The 21,461-nt window shown below is 40.2% G+C and overlaps 1 long non-coding RNA gene and 1 other non-coding gene across 2 annotated transcripts in view; both read left to right on the plus strand.

The window, feature by feature from the left end:
* The window catches only part of LOC134736699 (uncharacterized), a 73,638-nt gene that overhangs the window by 9,209 nt on the left and 42,968 nt on the right, over nucleotides 1-21,461 (plus strand). The gene's annotated exons all lie outside the window — the stretch shown is intronic.
* Nucleotides 801-907, plus strand: LOC129483575 (U6 spliceosomal RNA). Its single transcript, XR_008658098.1, has one exon. It is a non-coding gene; the product is annotated as a U6 spliceosomal RNA (small nuclear RNA).

The raw sequence follows: 21,461 nt of genomic DNA on the forward strand, positions 1-21,461 counted from the left end.
TTGGTGCAGAGCTGAGTTCAATTCCTGGGTATCCTTGTTAACTTTCTGTCTTGTTGATCTGTCTAATGTTGACAGTGGGGTGTTAAAATCTCCCATTATTATTGTGTGGGAGTCTAAGTCTCTTTGTAGGTCACTCAGGACTTGCTTTATGAATCTGGGTGCTCCTGTATTGGGTGCATATATATTTAGGATAGTTAGCTCTTCTTGTTGAATTGATCCCTTTACCGTTATGTAATGGCCTTCTTTGTCTCTTTTGATGTTTGTTGGTTTAAAGTCTGTTTTATAGGAGACTAGGATTGCAACCTCTGCCTTTTTTTGTTTTCCATTTGCTTGGCAGGTCTTCCTCCATCCCTTTATTTTGAGTCTATGTGCGTCTCTGCATGTGAGATGGGTTTCCTGAATACAGCGCACTGATGGGTCTTGACTCCTTATCCAAATTGCCAGTCTGTGTCTTTTAATTGGAGCATTTAGCCCATTTACATTTAAAGTTAATATTGTTATATGTGAATTTGATCCTGTCATTATGATGTTAGCTGGTTATTTTGCTCGTTAGTTGATGCAGTTTCTTCCTAGCCTCGATGGTCTTTACAATTTGGCATGTTTTTGCAGCGGCTGGTACCAGTTGTTCCTTTCCATGTTTAGTGCTTCCTTCAGGAGCTCTTGTAGGGCAGGCCTGGTGGTGACAAAATGTCTCAGCATTTGCTTGTCTGTAAAGTATTTTATTTCTCCTTCACTTAGGAAGCTTAGTTTGGCTGGATATGAAATTCTGGGTTGAAAATTCTTTTCTTTAAGAATGTTGAGTGCTCACTTTGGCAGCACATATACTAAAATTGGAACGATACAGAGAAGATTAGCATGGCCCCTGCGCAAGGATGACACGCAAATTCGTGAGGCGTTCCATATTTTTGGCTAGCCATATGTAGAAAGCTGAAACTGGATCCCTTCCTTACACTTTATACAAAAATTAATTCAAGATGGATCAAAGACTTAAATGTTAGACCGAAAACCATAAAAACCCTAGAAGAAAACCTAGGCAATACCATTCAGGACATAGGCATGGGCAAGGACTTCATGTCTAAAACACCAAAAGCAATGGCAACAAAAGCCAAAATTGACAAATGGGATCTAATTAAACTAAAGAGCTTCTGCACAGCAAAAGAAACTACCATCAGAGTGAACAGGCAACCTACAAAATGGGAGAAAATTTTTGCAACCTACTCATCTGACAAAGGGCTAATATCCAGAATCTACAATGAACTCAAACAAATTTACAAGAAAAAAACAACCCCATCAAAAAGTGGGTGAAGGACATGAACAGACACTTCTCAAAAGAAGACATTTATGCAGCCAAAAAACACATGAGAAAATGCTCATCATCACTGGCCATCAGAGAAATGCAAATCAAAACCATAATGAGATACCATCTCACACCAGTTAGAATGGCCATCATTAAAAAGTCAGGAAACAACAGGTGCTGGAGAGGATGTGGAGAAATAGGAACACTTTTACACTGTTGGTGGGACTGTAAACTAATTCAACCATTGTGGAAGTCAGTGTGGCGATTCCTCAGGGATCTAGAACTAGAAATACCATTTGACCCAGCCATCCCACTACTGGGTATATACCCAAAGAACTATAAATCATGCTGCTATAAAGACACATGCACACGTATGTTTATTGCGGCACTATTCACAATAGCAAAGACTTGGAACCAACCCAAATGTCCAACAACGATAGACTGGATTAAGAAAATGTGGCACATATACACCATGGAATACTATGTAGCCATAAAAAATGATGAGTTCATGTCCTTTGTAGGGACATGGATGAAACTGGAACCCATTATTCTCAGTAAACTATCGCAAGGACAAAAAACCAAACACCGCATGTTCTCACTCATAGGTGGGAATTGAACAATGAGAACTCATGGACACATGAAGGGGATCATCACACTCCGGGGACTGTTGTGGGGTGGGGGAAGGGGGGAGGGAAAGCATTAGGAGATATACCTAATGCTAAATGATGAGTTGATGGGTGCAGCTAACCAACATGGCACATGGATACATATGTAACAAACCTGCATGTTGTGCACATGTACCCTAAAACCTAAAGTATAATAATAAAAAAATTAAAAAAATAAATAAAATAAAATAAAGGAATACTGCAAAAAAAAAAAAAAAGAATGTTGAGTATTGGCCCCCACTGTCTTCTGGCTTGTAGAGTTTCTGCCGAGAGATCAGCTGTTAGTCTGATTGGCTTCCTTTTGTGGGTAATCTGACCTTTCTCTCTGGCCACCCTTAACATTTTTTCCTTCATTTCAACTTTGGTGAATCTGACAATTATGTGTCTTGGAGCTGTTCTTCTCAAGGAGTATCTTTGTGGCGTTCTCTGTATTTCCTGAATCTGAATATTGATCTGCCTTGCTAGATTGGGGACATTCTCCTGGATAATAACTTGTAGAGTGTTTTCCAACTTGGTTCCATTCTCCCTGTCACTTTCAGGTACACCAGTCAGACGTAGGTTTGGTCTTTTCACATAGTCCCATATTTCTTGGAGGCTTTGTTTGTTTCTTTTTATTCTTTTTTCTCTAAACTTCCCTTCTTGCTTCATTTCATTCATTTCATCTTCCATCACTGATACCCTTTCTTTCAGTTGATCACATTGGCTACTGAGGCTTCTGTATTCTTCACGTAGTTCTTGAAACTTGGCTTTCAGCTCCATCAGCTCCTTTAAGCACTTCTCTGCATTGGTTATTTTAATTATACATTCGTCTAATTTTTTTTCAAAGTTTTTAACTTCTTTGCCATTGGTTTGAATTTCCTCCTGTAGCTCGGAGTAGTTTGATCGTCTGAAGCCTTCTTCTCTCAACTCGTCAAAGTTATTCTCCATCCAGCTTTGTTCCATTGGTGGTGAGGAACTGCATTCCTTTGGAGGAGGAGAGGTGCTCTGCTTTTTAGAGTTTCCAGTTTTTCTGCTCTGTTTTCTCCCCATCTTTGTAGTTTTTTCTACTTTTGGTCTTTGATGATGGTGATGTACAGATGGGTTTTTGGTGTGGGTGTCCTTTCTGTTTGTTAGTTTTCCTTCTACCAGACAAGACCCTCAGCTGCAGGTCTGTTGGAGTTTGCTAGAGGTCCACTCCAGACCCTGTTTGGCTGGGTGTCAGCAGCGGTGGCTGCAGAACAGCGGATTTTCGTGAACTGCAAATTCAGCTGTCTGATCGTTCCTCTGGAAGTTTTGTCTCAGAGGAGTACCCGGCCGAGTGAGGTGTCAGTCTTTCCCTACTGGGGGGTGCCTCCCAGTTAGGCCGCTCGGGGGTCAGGGACCCACTTTAGGAGGCAGTCTGCCCGTTCTCAGATCTCCAGCTGCGTGCTGGGAGAACCACTACTCTTCAAAGCTGTCAGACAGGGACATTTAAGTCTGCAGAGGTTACTGCTGACTTTTTGTTTGTCTGTGCCCTGCTTCTAGAGGTGGAGCCTACAGAGGCAGGCAGGCCTTCTTGAGCTGTGGTGGGCTCCACCCAGTTCGAGCTTCCTGGCTGCTTTGTTTAGGGAAGCAAGACTGGGCAATAGCGGACACCCCTCCCCTAGCCTCGCTGCCACCTTGCAGTTTGATCTCAGACTGCTGTGCTAGCAATCAGCGAGACTCCGTGGGCGTAGGACTCTCCAAGCCAGGTGTGGGACACAATCTCCTGGTGTGCCATTTTCCAAGCCCATTGGAAAAGTGCAGTATTAGGGTGGGAGTTACCCGATTTTCCAGGTGCCATCTGTCACCCCTTTCTTTGACTAGGAAAGGGAACACCCTGACCCCTTGTGCTTCCCGAGTGAGGCAATGCCTCGCTGTGCTTTGGCTCGGCTCGCGCACGGTGCACTAAACCGACTGTCCTGCACCCACTCTTTGGCACTCCCTAGTGAGATGAACCCAGTACCTCAGATGGAAATGCAGAAATCACCTGTCTTCTGCGTCATTCACGCTGGGAGCTGTAGACCAGAGCTGTTCCTATTCGGCCATCTTGCCTCCACCCCTTACCTCATTCTTTCCTACATTTTCTGCAAATATCTGGGGCTGCTATTCTCCCAGGCCCATTGTACTCATACTTTCTGTATCTGTATTATTTCTTTTACCCTCCGTTGGTCTAGATGCAAAAGTCAGCCCTTTACACTTTCCAAAGATAATACACTCACAAAGTCCTTCAAAAGCATATTACTCAACACTGTGGGTCATAGGGAGGGTTTCTGTTACGTAATGTGCAGCAAAACATAACAAACAACAACTCCCAAATCTCTAAAAACATCTTGGATATCGCTATTCTCTGAACTCCCTTTTCAGACACTGCCATCGGGATTGTACCTTTTAAAATATTTTTTCCCATGCTACTTCCACCTTGATATTCTTCTCTGCTTTCTCTCTCCTGTTTCTCTCTCATATAACCTCTTTTGTCATTTGGCCTTTTCCTCCTCAAAGAAACATAGAAATCCTTCTTCATTTTTAGGGCAGATGAGATGCTTTCCTCTCTCACAAAACTTGGCAATAGCCAGGGCCTAAGCCTTGGCAAACACAACTTCTCACCAGGATTTAATAGGTATTTTCTCAAAGCCTGTGTCCTCTGTAAGTAGAATTCTAGTTCCAGCTGCCAAGGTAGCTGTGAGAGTGATAGTAGTAGTCATAGTCATTCTCTCTCAATACCCTGATATATCAATTCACATCATTTGGACTTTATTCCATCAATGATTTGCAGTCAGTCCTTCATTATGGAGCTGCCTCATGGGCCTCTATCTGGCAGAGAGAGAGAGTGACTGAGCAGGGGAGGATCCTGGTCCCTTAAGATCCACCAAATCCAGAACCTCACAGAGTATCTCTGCTTCACACAATAGAGTTCTATGTAAGAATATATTTGAAGAGAAAGGTCACACTGCTAAAAATAGCTTATAACCTCCTGAAAAAAGAAATGAGATGCCACTGAAGAATTTTAAGCAGGGCAGTGACAAGATTTAACTCACTGTGGTGGGACTGAGAGGAGAGGCCCTGGGGTTAGGGTATCCAGTTAGGAATTCACACTGGGGCCTAGCAAGATGGTGAGAGCCTGAACCAAGGGGATAGCTGTTGGAACAGAGACTAAAAGTCACTGGACTTCGTGGCCAATATGACTTTAGGATTTAAGCAAGAGGAAGACATCTTGTATCTACAGTATTTCTAACCTTGTGACAAGGTGAATCTTGGTGTCACTACTGAAATGAGGGAGTATGGTAGGAGAGCTTGATTTTGGAGGGTAGGTGGGGATGTAGGTTTGACCCTGTATATTTTGAAATCATTGTGCTTTCTGAATCTGCATCTAAGAATGGGTAGCAGCCAGGTGTACACGTGAACCTGTTGCTCAAGAGAGAGTTTAGACTGGAGCTCCTGATTTGGGAATCATTCATGTTAAAGGGTCACTTCAAGGCATGGAGTGAGAAAGATTAGGAAGAGAAGACAGGACTTTTAAGCATGAGAAACGAGGAACATGCACATTGAATGCCAAGAAAGAAGCAGAGGGGCCTGAGAGGGAGGGGGCAGAGAGGCAATAAGAGAAACCAAAGGGTAAGTTATAGAAGCTAAGAGAAGAGAAAGTTGGAGTGGGGAGGCTGGTCAAATATTAACATGAAATCATGCAAGTTGTAGCCTGGCAAGTGTCTTTGTATTTGGCACTTAGAATGTTGATAAGATCTAGGAAGGTGATGGCTGCAGAAACCAGGTATTGGAGTGTAACTAGGAAATGACAAACAGAGGAAGCAAAGGAGAGGGGAGGATGGCAAAATGGGAGTTTGAGGACAATTATAGGCAAAGAGGAAGAAGCCAACGGATAAGAGATAACAGAAGTCAAAGAGAGGGCCTAATAGATAGACAAGTGACTCAAAAGAAGTTAGAATGACTGGGATTATGAACACCAGGGGAGGTGCTCACCACGGAGAAGGGACACCCCTTCAAGAAGATCAAAATAGATAAAGACACATTGGAAGGTTCTTTGAAATTTTTACAGTGTGTTTTTTTCATTTTAAATTTATAAAGTGCTTCTATGGGTTGAATGTTTGTGTCCCTCCCCTCACCCCACTTCCACAATTCATGTGTTGAAACCTAATCCCCAGTGTGATGGTATTAAGAGGTGGAGGCTTTGGGAGATGATTAGGCCATAAGAGTGCTGCCCTCATGAAGGGAATTAATGCTCTTATAAAAACAGGTTTCAGTGAGCTTGTTTGCTCTTTCTGCCATATAAGGTTACAGCTAGAAGGCACCATGTTCACAGCAGAGAGTGAGTCCTCACCACACAATGAATCTGTTGATGCCTTGTTCTTGGACTTCCCAGCTTCCAGAACTGTGAGCAAAAATGTATGTTGTTTGTAAATTGCCCAGTCTATGGTATTTTTGTTACAGCAGCCCAGATACACTAAGACAAGTGCGTTGTGTAATTTCATTTGTAAAAGCCCCTACTGCCCTGAGATTCATGCCATAATTGTGTAAAAGGAGAAACTAAGGGAGAGAACCATGCTATCCAACACCGTATCATCATATTGCAAATGGATGCTTCAGAATGCGTGGTGATATTTCATTCAAACAGCCAAGGCAATCTTAATGGCATCAGCCTAGTGACTGAAAGGAGCTGAATGGTTATCAGACAGCTTAGCGCCTGGCTGGCCTCATGACGGAAATAACTGAATTGACTGAAAAAATATTCAGATTGTTGGAGTCATTCAGATAGTCTCAGACTGTAACTCAATTGGAACAAATGAAGACTAATAAAGTTTGCATCTTTGCATTAACACAGAAGCAGCCAGCTGAAAAGTTTAAAATAAAATGAAATGTAAAAAATTAAACTGTTTATGTGATACATACAATTCTATGAAAGTAGGTCTGATATTTGGTTTTCACTGAATTATAAGAACAAGCCAGTTGTTTAAGTACTGTGTAGAAATAGCCAAAACCAAATGTACACCAGGGCTATTTGTCTTCACTACCCATGATGTAAAAAATCAATATCACTCAGAAATGGTGATTCTCTTTTGTTGGGGAAATGGAGTGTAAGGGTATGGGAGAAGTTTATTGGATGGAGAAGGATTCTGTGATGGTATGGTCATAATGGAGGTTAAGCTTAATTATGACAGTAGCACATTCATGAGAGTTTTAATTCCACATAGATAGTTTACTGGAGACAGCCATCAGGTGACTAATGGAGGTTTGGCTATGACTTCATAATCCACACAGCTAGGCTTTTGCCCTAGGTATACAAACTGGCTGACATTAGCAGGCTTTCTCACTTGATAATCTTCTTTTATAACCAAAACTGATCACTTTATTAAAAGAGTTAAGCACAGCAACAGCAAATAGCCCTAAGTGTTTAAAGAATATAAATACAGAAAGTAAGACTTTAAAGATTCAGGCAGATTCAATTGGATTTTTTTTTAAGTTTGCTTTAGTTTTTATAAATACTCAACTGGAATATTTTATAAATACTAGACTGAAATCCGTAAGTCTATAATTCTCTTAAGGGAAATACTGATTAGAGATGATCATTCAGGGTGCACTTTAAGTCTACCAATACCTTCTTAGTTGTAGCTCAATCCCGATAAATGTCAGTTAAGGGTCCAGTTGCCTTGCCATGCCTCCTAACCAGAGGATCTTGGAGCAGCATGTTCTGACCAACTCTTGAAAATAAAAGTTTCTATCCTCCTAGGAAAATTTGCTCTGTTACCAAGGCAAAAATAACTATAAGAGCTGGTCTTAAATATGCTTCATTGATCAGTGACAACTAGCTCAAGTAATCCAACTTCTGAAGGCTAAGCCAATCAGTGACAATACCATGTTTCTGAAATCAGTCAATTGGCAACGTCCTTGTTCTAGTGACTGCATTTCTGAAAGTCAGCCAATCAGAACCAGCCTCACTTGAGTGCCTAAACTTCCGCAGCTAAAGTTCAAGCAATCCCTACACACTAATTGCTTAAGTCCTCCAGTCCAGAAACTCCATACTTTCCCCAATCCTATATGGACTCAGCTCTCTGCTTTGCTCCCCAAGACTGTACCTTATACACACAGCTTTCTCTTAAAACAATGATTTGGCTTTTTGTTTCAGATAAGGGTGGATTAGGCACAGCTATCCCTGAGAACTGCATGCTGATGCACTTGTGGGTGATAGAATTTTCAGTTGGTACTTTTCTCAATGGACTTCTATAAGACTGGCCTTTCCATCTGATCTGCCTTAGTTTCTTCATTCTTCTCCCTCCCAGTGTACTACCAATTTATCTTGGACCACAGAGCATTTTGGTAAGAATAAAAAGGCATCTGAGCTGGTATTGGTGCAGGAGAGAGAGAGCATCTTTGTAAAATTACTGTAGTAAAAAAGTGCAGTTAGACTGGGTCTACCATTATATCACCATGGAAACTAATTCTGATCTCACTGTGACTCTGTTTCCCCATTAATAAAATGCTAATTATTGAAGCTACTTTCTTGTTCAAGGTGAAATTAATTAAGATATGCAAAGCATGTCATTTAGTGCCTGGAATATAAACTATGTTAAATAATGAAAGTTCTACTTCTTCTAGGAATCTAACAAGTCCTGGTGGTTTGGCTCTCTCTCTCTTTAGTATTTACACTTTCAGAGGTATTTTCAGTTTCTGAGACAGCGAGTCTTGACTGCAGCTGCATACTTCAAATACTTCATAAACTAGGAACAACAGCAGCAAAAGTTTAAAAATAACATATACTGGTGAGGTTGTGGAAAAAAAGGGAACACTTATATACTGCTAGTGAGAAGGTAAATGAGTTCAGCCATTGTGCAAAGCAGTTTGACGATTTCTCGAAGAACTTAAAACAGAACTACCAATTGACCCAGTAACCCCATTACTGGGTATATATCCAAAGTGATAGAAATCATTCTACCATGAAGACATATGCATGTTTATGTTTATTGTAGCACTATTCACAGTAGTGAAGACATGGAATCAACCTAAATGCCCATCAGTAGTAGACTAGATAAAGAAAACGTGGTATGTATATACCATGGAATACTACACAGCCATAAAAAAGAATGAGATTGTGTCTTTTGCAGTAAGATGGACGGAGCTAGAGGCTATTAGGTGAACCAACACAGGGCAGAAAACCAAACACTACATGTTCTCACTTATAAGTGGATGTATTAGTCTGTTCACATGCTGCTAATACAGACATACCCAAGACTGGGTAATTTATAAAGGAAAGAGGTTTAATTGACTCACAGTTCAGCATAACTGGGGAGGCCTCAGGAAACTTACAATCATGGTGGAAGGGAAAGCAAACACGTCTTTCTTCACATGGTGGCAGCAAGGAGAACTGTAGAGCGAAGTAGGGGAAATGCCTCTTATAAAACCATCAGATATCATGAGAACTCACTCACTGTCATGAGAACAGCATGGAAGTAACCGCTTCTTTGATTCCTTTATCTTTCACTGGGTCCCCCACCATGACATGTGGGGATTATAGGAACCACAATTCAAGATAACATTTAGGTGGGGACACAGCCAAACCATATCATTCCTGTATTAGTCTGTTCTCACGCTGCTATGAAAAAATACCTGAGACTGGGTAATTTATAAAGGAAGGAGGTTTTATTGACTCACCGTTCTGCAGGGCTTGGGAGGCCTCAGGCAACTCACAATCATGGCAGAAGGGGAAGCAAACATGTCCTTCACATGGTGGCAGCAAGGAGAAGTGCAGAGTGAAGGGGAAGAAAACCCCTTATAAAACCATCAGATCTTAGGAGAATTCACTTGCTGTCATGAGAACAACATGGAGGTAATAGTCCCCATGATTCAATTACCTCCCACTGACTCCTTCCCATGACATGTGGGGATAATGGGAACTACAATTCAAGATGAGGATTTGGGTAGAATCACAGCTAAACACATGTAAGTGAGAACTAAAGATTGAGTACACATGGGCACAAAGAAGGGAACAACAGACACTGGGACCTACTTGTGGGTAGAGAGTGGGAGGAGGGTGAAAATCGAAAAACTACCTATTGGGTATTATGCTTATTATCTATGTGACAAGATCACGAGTACACCAAACCCCTGTGACATGCAATTTACCTATATAATAAACATGTACATGTGCCCCTAAACCTAAAATAAAAAGTAAAACAGTGAGGGTTCTATTTCATCGAAGACTCTGTCAAATCCCGCCCCCCCCCCTTTTTTTTATTCTTTAGTACTTTAGCCTTTAGTACTATCACTTGTAGAGGAGTTTTTAGTCTATGGGACAGTGAGTCTTGACTGCACAGCTACACACTTGAAATGTTTCTTAAACTGTAAACAACAGCAGCAACAGCAGCAATAAAAACCCAGTGATTCATATGTAGTAGATCTGGAGTGGGGCCTAAGCATCTACATTTTCAAATCCTATGTGAGTGATTCTCATATGTATCCAAGATTAAGGAAAGAGGAGTACTGTTTCAAGGCTCACAGGTAAAAAGAAGATCATTATGTGTTTTCCCAATTGTCTGATGCTATTCACTGGGGCAGAAGCAGTGAGCTGTAGTGAGAAATACATGGCTAAGGAGGTAGGGATTGGAGCAAATGCTCTTTCCATGCTCTTTCCTGTGCCTATAGCGTAATATTTGTTATATGGAAGGTTTAAATAAATAATGCTTAAAGTTCAGAAATAAAACATCTGTTTTTTTTTTTTTGATGAATCCCTTCAGACTATAAACACTGAGAACTACTGGTCTAGACCTGTCTCCTAAGATTGAGACCTGTGAGGCCCTTCCATGTAGACATATTGTAGACTCAGCCCAACTCCAGGCTCTGCAGCCAGACTGCTTGGTTTAGAATCTGGCTCTATGCCTGACCAACTGTGTGTCTTCAGTTATTTTTCCCCCATCTCATAGTTGCAGTGTGAAAATCCCATGAGATTAATATTTGGAAACACATAAGTGACCAACAAAGAGATAAACCTCAATAAATGTGGTTATTATTATATTCGTTGTCCAATTTATTAATCTTTCCCCCATACCCACTTTCCTCAGTTATACCCTATGTAGTGAATTGTAGAACCAGCCCTGATTGCTCAAGTGGAGCACCTGGGGGCAGCCTTTGCCATCTCCCTCTAATCTATCCTCTATGTCTAGTGCACTTTCTGACACTGTTGGAAATGACAATATTTTTTCTTACCATCACTCAGTTCAGGCCATGTTTGACTTCGTCCGGGACTCCTACAACAGATCCCTCTTGGGTCTCCCGACTCTAGTCTTACAACTGCACACTCAGTGTGCAGCTTGCCTCCAGACTCAGCTTTCCAAACTGCAGAGAAAATTATGTCATTGCCTTGCTTGAAACCCTCAGTGACTTCCAATTGTTCTTAGGATACTGTCAAAACCTCCTCATACATTGAACAAGGTCTTGCTTCTTTGGCCATTGTTAACCTCTTCAAGTCTCAGCTCTTTGACACCGTCCTTGCACAATATGCTGTATCAGTTTGGACCTCCCTTCTGTGCTGTAGCTGTGCCAAACTTCTCTGAACATCCCCCAGTGTCATTGTCTCCATCTGGAGCACTTTCACTGTGAATGCAGAATGAAGCATATGAGATGCGGGAGGATTGGAACCCAAAGGAGATGTTGATTATTTCAAGAGCCCCTCCTGTTCTAAATTCTCACATTCTATAATAAAAATACTTGCCTCCTGGGTTGGTGATGATGATGATAATGATTGGTGGTTTCTATCCACCCTTTAATTTCGTCAGCAAGCTCCAGCTGCTAAGTCAGAATCTCTCAAAATAATTTAGTGTTCTGTTCCAGTGCTCAAGGAAATTATTTTGACATTCTCACTCAGTACCTTCTTGATCTCTTGTTTGGATTCCATTTCTAATCACCAGTTGGCCTCTGTAAAGCCTTCTTTTATTCTTGCTTCTCACTTCTGGATTTGATAGATTTTTGTTACCCTTTTGTTTAAACTTCAGCTTTTCACAGTGGACTTTGGGTTGCTAGATTGTCCTTGGAAACTGGAGTTGTATTCAGCAGGAATCCTCTACTCCTAACCCAGTCCTGTAAAACCCAACCCAGAGCCAATCTCTGGCCAGAACTCCAGGATCTGCTTTGACTGCCCTTGGAATTAAAAAAGTAAGACATTAATCATTGGACTGCTAGGCAATTCTTTCAGAATAATAATCTATGATTAGTAGGCTCAAAATTGAACTTGATTTTCTTAACAGTAAAGTAGAAAATGCCCAGGTTTTAAGATTTTAACAATGTGTGTGTGTGTGTGTGTGTGTGTGTGTGTGTAAACACCTAAATGAGAACAAGAAATACAAACCTAATTGTAGCACTAATAATGAAGGAAATCTTGCCAGACAGATAAATTTTAACTTCATTATTGGCTTTAATTAGCAAATGAGTGGACAAATAGAATACAGTGAATGTCCCTGGTCTTGACTTGATTAACACATTGCACAGAGCACTTCACAAAATGATAGCCCATCAGGGCATTTAAATCGTCTTAGAAGTGAACATTTGCAGCAGAGGAGAACTGGCTGGCTGCATGCAAAGGGAAGGTACTAGAAATGACAGGCTTTTGGGAAGATGATGACATGGACCCTGTCTTATTCAGCATCTTTCCTAATGATGTGGAAGGGGAAGCACACGGTGTATTAATTAAATTTGACAAGGATGCTGATTTGGTTAGCAGAGTGAACCTAGAGGGTTTACAACATGGTAAGAAAATAGGAAGAAGAAAATACAGTTAGGAAAAATGCAAATGGTGCATTCTGGGAGAATTAAGCCATTAGAAAAATATTCAGAGATCCCGATACAATAACTGGGGCACGTTTAAGGAAATAGAGATGGAAAGGCCACACTTGTTTTCCTTCCCCAAGTGGGGCGTGCAGCATCACTTCTTACACATCCCCTAAGGCTAAATAAAATCTGTACCACTGATAAGGCTTCAGCAAGAGAATTTTTTTTTTTTTACTGAGATTAAGATATTGGGAGTTGATGGTTTCTATACATTTTACTTAAATGGTTCTTTATCTCAGCTATATCTCACTACCATTGTAGTTTTTAATCACTTGTCAACCTTCTGTATAATGGCTTCCTCTTATGGACAGAGGGCATCTCTCTGGGGTCAGACACCCTTTTCATCTCTATTCAGCCAGGGTTTTTCATTAGGGTTTGGGGCTGCCTGCAGATAGGGATTAATTTCTACTTTGTCAACTTTATTAAAATGACTTGTTAAAATAATCAAAACTTTGCATTTGTTTTTCCTAATGGTATTCAGTTTCCTGGCTGCTCACAGTGACCTTTCAAAGCCTGTTTATCCTGAAAATGTATGTCATAATTAACTTTGATTTACTCCTTTCCTTTGCACACCATTTAGAAAACATGTAATTGCTTTCTCAGTCTGTTCTTTTCTGCAACTCCATAGATTCCATAGATCTATTTTTGACCCAGGCTTTATCAGCCCTTACTTAGTCTGTTGGCTAGATCACAGGTGTAACAATGTTAAAAATGGTTTGGTTCTAATATTAGGTTTTATGTTTTGTCAGTTACATGACCATGACCTTAAGGAATGAAGGATTCTCTATCCTGCTGACTGATTTATCCTCAACTGAGTATGAGAGAGTGATCCATAGGGTAGAGTAAGTGGTCTCTACTGAGAAAACAATTTCTACTGTTCATGCTTCCTGGCCATGAAGATGGTCAGTCACCCACAATAAATACATTGCTTGGTGTTATAAGGTTCTCTTCTCTAGGGTTCTGTAGGCCATTTTCAGTTGCCTACTGGTAAGAGTGTTCTTCCCATCCTATAATTCTAAATGTAGAGACTCATTGCCCTCAGCTGCATGAAGGAGTTTGGAAACAGGTAAGAGGGAGACTTCAAGCCCCTGGAATGTGCCTTTGAGCACTACCAAATGGCAGTTTTTTGTCATTTAGCCCAGCATCTTCCCTCAGTCCTCCAGATGGCCTCCTAAGCGGTACTTAGAGGTGTGTCAGGTATGGCCTCATATGCCATTTGCATTCTAGGTCTCCTTTAAATTCTGCATGTGTGGGAAAAAATAAGTATCTCAGGTCTTTTGATCTAAAAACAAATTCAACCAAACCACAAAATTAGTGGTTGGCCTGGCACAGTGGCTTGAACCTGTAGTTGCAGCTACTTGGGAGGCTAAGATTGAAGGATTGCTTGAGGCCAGAAATTTGAGACTATAGTGTGCTATGATCATGCCTATGAGTAGCTACTGAACTCTAGCCTGGACACTATAGTGAGACCCCTAACTCCAAAGAAAAGTTTTTAAAACTTAGCACTTGGCTGGGTGCGGTGGCTTATGCCTGTAATCCCAGCACTTTGGGAGGCCAAGGCAGATAGATGATTTGAGGTCAAGAGTTCATGAGCAGCCTGGCTAACATGGTGAAACCCCATTTCTACTAAAAATACAAAAATTAGCTCGGCATGTTGGCATGCACCTGTAATCCCAGGTACTTGGGAGGCTGAGGCACAAGAATTGCTTGAATCCAGAAGGCAGAGATTGCAGTGAGCCAAGATCAAGCCACTGCACTCCAGCCTGGGTGACAGCGAGAGTGAGACTCCATCTCAATTAAAAAACAAACAAACAAACAAAAACAGCACTTGACTCGTTGACTTAGTACAAATATGCTAATTTTATAAGTATTGGACTTTCAGCAACTTTCCTGATTTTTTCAATTCCTTAATTTATCTGCCTAATAAACACAATAATTCTTGCTATGTAATGTTATTGTGAGGATTGAATGAAACAATAAATTAAAGCCCCTTGGTACAGAAAGGTCCCTGCTATCAGAATGCTATCAGTTGTCATTCACTTTCTCTGATCCTCATTTAATCTCCTTTGCATAAAAGCAAATTAGATTTGAAATAGCTTCTAGTTATTTGATGTCTGTTAGCATTTTGGTGAGAATTCAATGACCATGGAGGCAAAAGCAATTGGCAAATACAGAGCCATATTATAGAAGTCTCAGGTGATAAGTTATTTTTGCTGGGTTCAAGGTGATTTTGTTATGTACCTGGAATTCGCTTGGTCCAGATTGACTTAAAAAAAAAAGTCATAAACTAAGTAAAAAGTAAGAATGAACCAAACTATATTTTTCCATTCCTTTAAACCTTTAGTGTTTACATTTAAAGTTGAGAACCAGAATGGTTCCCCTATCATCTAGGATGGGGTTGGCAATCGTTTCCTATGAAAATACAGTTAGAAAATACCATAGGCCTGTAGGTCATATGGTCTTAGTTGCAACTTTTCCACTCTGCCATTATAGTACAAACACTGCTATAGACAACACACAAGCAAGAGTGTTTTCCAATACAATTTTACCTACAAAATCAGGTGGTGAGCTGGTTTGTCATGTAGGCCATAGTCTCTGGATACCAGTTGTACGATAATTCTGACATAATGATCTTCTAAAAAATATTAAAATGCTTTTGAGTAAATATAAAGAGTGATGGGTTCTCCCCACCCTCTGACCCCAGGGATGAAGAACTCTAGCAAGGACCTAGTTGGAAAACTATGAAAATTATTTCAGTAGTATAAATAAATGGGCAAATTAAATTACTTAGACTACAAACCATCTGGTTGAATTTTTGGTTTACATTTACAGTAATCATATTAACTGGATTGTCATCTCAGACCAACTTCCCAGAGCTTTTTAGATAAAATCCTGAGTGGACAAATTATCCTTGAAGGACAAATCATCATCTTCAGCTTTTTCTTTTTTTATGGAAAGAGTCCACTTTAGAAAGTTTGAGAACATCTAGAACAAAGCAATGGGAATCATTAAAGCTCTGAAAAAAATTGTGAAGAGTACTCACAGTAATTATGGTTATTCAGCATGAAAAAGAGAAAATGAAGTCTTAAAACATGATCAGTTATTATATAGGCCTAATGTCTTCCAAGACCCCTTCTCTGAGTGTCACCTCCTAACCCCCACATTCTTCTTTTGCTTTTTTTTCTTTTTCCAAACCACTTTTAGAAGGGTTCTACTGAATTTAATGGGACAGAGGCTGTTTAAGTGACCATAAGAAAATATTTTTTTTATTTAGAAAAATCATTAGATATTAGTAATGACCTAGAAAAAAATCATTTTATTCTACAAATGAGGAAACTGAGTCCCATACAAGTTTTACAACTTTTCAAAAGCACCAAGTTATCTGGTGACAGAACTGGATCCAGAAATTGAGAAGCCCAATTCCAAAGCCAGCGGCCTCTGTGATGTGTCTCAGCAACTCCCCAAATCTTTATATTAATAAATGATTTGCAACTTACAGAGTGTTCTCACTATTTGGTGTTCTTGATTGTCACCTCAGTTCTGTAAGGTAGGTGGCCTTGCGTGCTGAGTTTTAATCAACGTTTTACCACTAACTAGCTTTAAAAGGCAAAATTTAACCTCTCAGAACTTCCATTTCCATTACTGAACACAGTAATACTTATCCTGTTACAAGAAACAGAAGCAACAAGGCATGCAAACATACTGTATGAAACTAGAAAGTGCTGTTCAAAGCAGGGTTATTATTTCTGTTTTACAGAAAATTCTGAGACTCAGAGAAATGTAGTGAACTTGTCCAGGGTTGGGAGGATAAAAGTGATGTCATGTGAACCTGTCTCTAGCTGCCCTCCTTCTTTGTCCAGTGCTCTTTCCACTCTAATCACATTACCTCCTCCTGCGAGCAGGTCTGAGACATAAATGTAGAGGGCAAGGTTGATGAACTGCAGGCTGCTGGATGTGAAATACCCCTGATCTGGGCTCTGTGTTCCCTGGTTCATGTAGACTCTTGCCTCACACTCTATCTGTTCATCTGTGTACTCATTTATGTAAAGGAAGAAAAGAGAAGGAGTGAAAGGAAAGGAAAGGAAGGAAGAAAAGAGAAGGAAGGAGAGAAAGAAAGACCTATTTGAAGATTAATCTTACATATAGGACTCAGTTCTCTCAATAAATCTGCAGAGAGTTTAGTTGGAGGTACCTACCACCAAGGCCAGGTAACTCTTTGGCCAGCACCACCTAGAAATGTACAGCTCCCACAAGAGGGAATGCTGAGCAGAGCCATCAGCATCTCCATTTTCTTTCTCCATTTTCCTAAGGATAGATATGTCAAAGATGCAGAGAGTACATTACAAACATCATTCTGGGCCTTGGACTGGACTTATGACTTATTGGAAAGACAACATGAGGGATTTGGAGTCATACAGGCCAGAAAAGTAATTACAGCTTTGTCATTGTGGCAATGACATGAGACTTCAGATTCTGGCTCTGTGTAATGAGCATGAGCACCTCACTGGATTATCTGGGGGTTAAATGAGATAACATCTGTAAATTGCAAGACACTGTGCCAGACACATTGTAAACATGAAAATAACACTACTGAGGACTTGTTATTTGCTAGACATTATTTTTAGTGCTTCACGTGATCAACAAATTAAACACACAAAAATACAAGAATTAGGTTAATATCATTCCCCTTTCACGATGGAGGAAACAGACACATAAAGAAGTTGGGTAAGTTGCCAGCATCACACAGTTTAGGAGTGTTGGAACCAAGATTTGATCCCAGGCAGCCTGACTCCAGATCCCTGGAGTTTTCTATAATTTTTATTTTTTACTGAGACATAAATGACGTTCAGTAAACTGACTCTTAAAAGTGTACAGTTTGGTGAGTTTTCTGTTTTTTAAAAATGTTTAATTTTTGTAGGTACATAGTAGGTATATATATTTCTGGGGTACATGAGCTGTTTGGATACAGGCATGCAATGTGAAATAACCATGTCTTCCAGAATGAGATATCCGTCACCTCAAGCATTTATCCTTTGTGTTACAAACAATCCAATTTTAGTTATTTTTAAATGTACAATTAAGTTACTGTGGACTATAGTCACCTTATTGTGCTATCAAATAGTAGATCTTATTCATTCTTTCTGTTTTTTTGTATCCATTAGCCATCCCTGCCACCACCATCCCAGCACCTCAGTACCCTTCCCAGGCTCTGGTAACTATCCTTCTACTCTCTGTGTCCATGAGTTCAACTGTCTTAATTGATAGATCCCACAAATAGGTGAGAACATGTGATGTTTGTCTTTCTATGCCTGGCTTATTTCACTTGATGACCTCCAGTTCCATCCACATTGTTGCAGATGATAGGATATCATTCTTTTTATGGCTGAATAGTACTCCATTGTATATATGTACCACATTTTCTTTATCCATTAATTTGACATACATACATACTTGTGAGACCATCACCAAAAATAAGATGATGAATACATACCAACAACCCCCATCCTCCTTTGTCATCTCTTCTACTTGCCTATCCCAGAAAACCGCTAATCTACTTTCTGACTCTATAGACTCATTGACATTTTCTAGAATTTTATATAGATGGAATCATATAGTATGTACCTTTTTATCTGATTTCTTTCATTTAGCATAATTCCTTTAGGGTACATTCACAGTGTATCTGTAGTATATTCTTTTTATTGTTTAGTAGTATTTCATCATATAGATACAACCACAATTGGTTTATCCATTCACCTGTTGATGGGCACATGGATATTTCCAGCTTTTGGCTATTCTAATTAAGGCTGCTGTAAACATGAATATGCACATATTTATACAGACCTTTGTTTTCCATGCTTTTAATCGCAAAACTACCATAATGCCTGTCTCTGTTTGAAGTGGGTTCTATAAACCTTAGGATAAGTAAAAAAATGATGGCCTAGCATGACATTCTTTTCTTGAAATCGTACATTATTTAAGAGAGAACCCTGTAGGTACATGGTCTTGTTTCTTTCCTGGAGTAATGGCAGAAGAGAAAGAACCTCTTGCATACCCCATGCTTACATGTGGAAACCTTTCTGGGATAGGGGGAGAGAGTAAAAGGACAAAGGGGCTGGGTTACTGGAATTTGATTTGCTGGAAAGCAAAGCCCAATCTACCTGTCACAGTTTTTAACCTGATGTGTTTTCAGAGTAGTTATTGGTGATGAATGACTGGTCCCAACCGCATTACCTGCCAAAAGTTAACGTGAAAGCTCCAACGACTTAGGCAGGAAATGAGATCCCTGGATGTTCCCAGAGTCAGTGAGACAATTAATCTAATTTACATCCATTGCATTTCAGAGAACTAAAATTTCATCTGCTGCTTCTAGGCATTCATTTGGGGTGAACCCACATTACTCTAAGTGAAACCCCTCAGTCAAGCTGTTTATAAACTACACAGTGGCTAACAGGGATGGAAAACCAATAGAAGAGCTCAGAAATCACAGATAATGCCAAGATGGGAGAATGAATTAGACAGGACTGCACATGTGTGGAATAAAGAAATAGATCAATTGGGTTAAAACTCTGCCCAGCAGAGAACACAGGGACTTGATAAGTTTCCAAGACTGAAGTGATAAACTAAAAACTCCAGACAGTAGAAAGAGACATGAGGTTGCTTCCCAATGCAGGAAATGAAATATTCTTGGAGATTAAAAGAAAAAAAACTAGGGATCTTATGGCAGTTTGTTTTTTATATTTTGTTTTTTAAGTTGTCCTCTCCTGTAGGATTCACAGGCACTAATATGACACAGATAAGATGGAAGTGATGTCTAGAGGGCAGAATAGAACATTAACTGCGGCTACAAAAATCATATCTCATGGAAGGAATAATAGAGAACAGCCTGCAGAGAACTTGCCTGTGAGGAGCCTGCTGAATTGATTCTAGGATTGAGCAGAGTTCTATGTTAGCAATTCTCATTGCTTAGGGGGCCAGCGATTCCAGGGGATCTTGAGACATTATTTCCACTCTTCTTGGCTTAGAAACTTTTCAAAATAAATAGGCAATTATTTCTTATTTTAGACTTATCTTGCAGTCTGCTTCCTAAGGCACTGCTAACTGTTGCCTATGGTGGTAACCACAGATGTCAAGTCAATTTGAAGAAGAAAATTTGAATAGTTCTCAACAATGATGAACCATTCTAAATGTGTTTGATTTTTCTTAAAATCAATGATTTTAAATGATCGGTGACATTGATAGATGAAAAAGACCAAGATTTTAGTGCTTACCTACAGATATGATTAGCAAATGGGAGTTATGGTCATGCCAAATTATGTCTGTGTTCTAGCTGACCTCTGGCTGACCTCCTTTTAGATAACCCTAAGTCACTCTAACTACAAAATATTTTATTTTAACAAACCTTTATGGAGAACCAGCTACGTGTAGGCAATGCAGAGATGGAAGGCACTGACACATGAATGGGGTCCAGGAATAGGTTCAATGTGAGTAACAGCCTCAGTAGGAAGCAGAATTCGGTTCAACTGAAAGATTTCAATGAAGGGATCACATGCAGAGGAATTGGCAGGGTAAAAGAGCAAATACAGATAGGGTGGCATCTAAAAACATAGCACAGCAGGTGGCCTCACAAAAGCTGTGGTCATGGAAGGACACAGCATCTGCCACAGATGCTCAGCTACAGAAGGAGCAGGGCAGGCATAGCTGAAGCACTTTCCCCTCTGCTTATGTCTTCTTTCACCCTTCAGTCTCTTGCTGATGCATCCCATTGGCCAAACCCAACTTGACACCATCAGCAAGGTGTATGCAGGCATTGGCTTCCTTCGCCCCAGAGTGGGTCAGAGAAAGAAGAGACTTGGGATGTGAGAGGTGGAATAAGTATAGGAGAACCTATTCAGTCTCCCTGTTTTGCCATTCAGCATTTTTTCTTGCTTTTTATTAAGTAAAGAAACAGTTGCCCCCAAGACAGAGGAGAGAAAAAGTCTCACCAGCTACCATATTTTCATAGGATGGTGTCAATTCCCTCACATATCTCCCTGAAATTTAATGGGCACTTCTGGAATTTTTTATTTAAGGTAGGAAGAACAGATGGGAAAACTCAGGTAACATGAAATGTACATGGTTTCTATAATTATCACTTCTATGGCTAGTCCCAAGACCTGTGTTAATTATCATAGCTTTCCTCCGACACCAGCCATTCTTTACCTTCACCCTCTGCCATCATTTCAAGATTCTTTGCTTGGGAGAATGATCCGTGACTTCATGATGGAAGGATCTAAGTTCTCAGTTGTTCAGTATTGATTAGGTTGCCTTAGTTTTCTATTTATTATTAAACTTTGATGTACCAACAGAAAGCCCAGTGAATCTCGTGGGTTCCAGACCTCGTTCTCTTTGCTTCTATCAAATAATTGTGTAGTTCTCATTGGGTTTATTTTATTGGTTTTATACACCTGGAAGCCACCTGAAAGCAAGCTTAAGAGGTAGAGTCTGCAAGTGTCAGCCTCTTGGATCACAGAACAGAGCACAGGAGGGAGGAAAATGCAGAATATCCAGAACAAATGACCTCAGTGCTGGGATAAGATTGGCCTAGGTCATGATTCTGCAAAGAAGGAGTCTGAGCTTAGATCTGGATAGAAAGTCAAAGGTTCTATCTGAAGCAGAATTGAATGCCAATCTAG

Source organism: Symphalangus syndactylus, chromosome 5, assembly GCF_028878055.3.
Source record: "Symphalangus syndactylus isolate Jambi chromosome 5, NHGRI_mSymSyn1-v2.1_pri, whole genome shotgun sequence".
NCBI lineage: Eukaryota > Metazoa > Chordata > Mammalia > Primates > Hylobatidae > Symphalangus > Symphalangus syndactylus.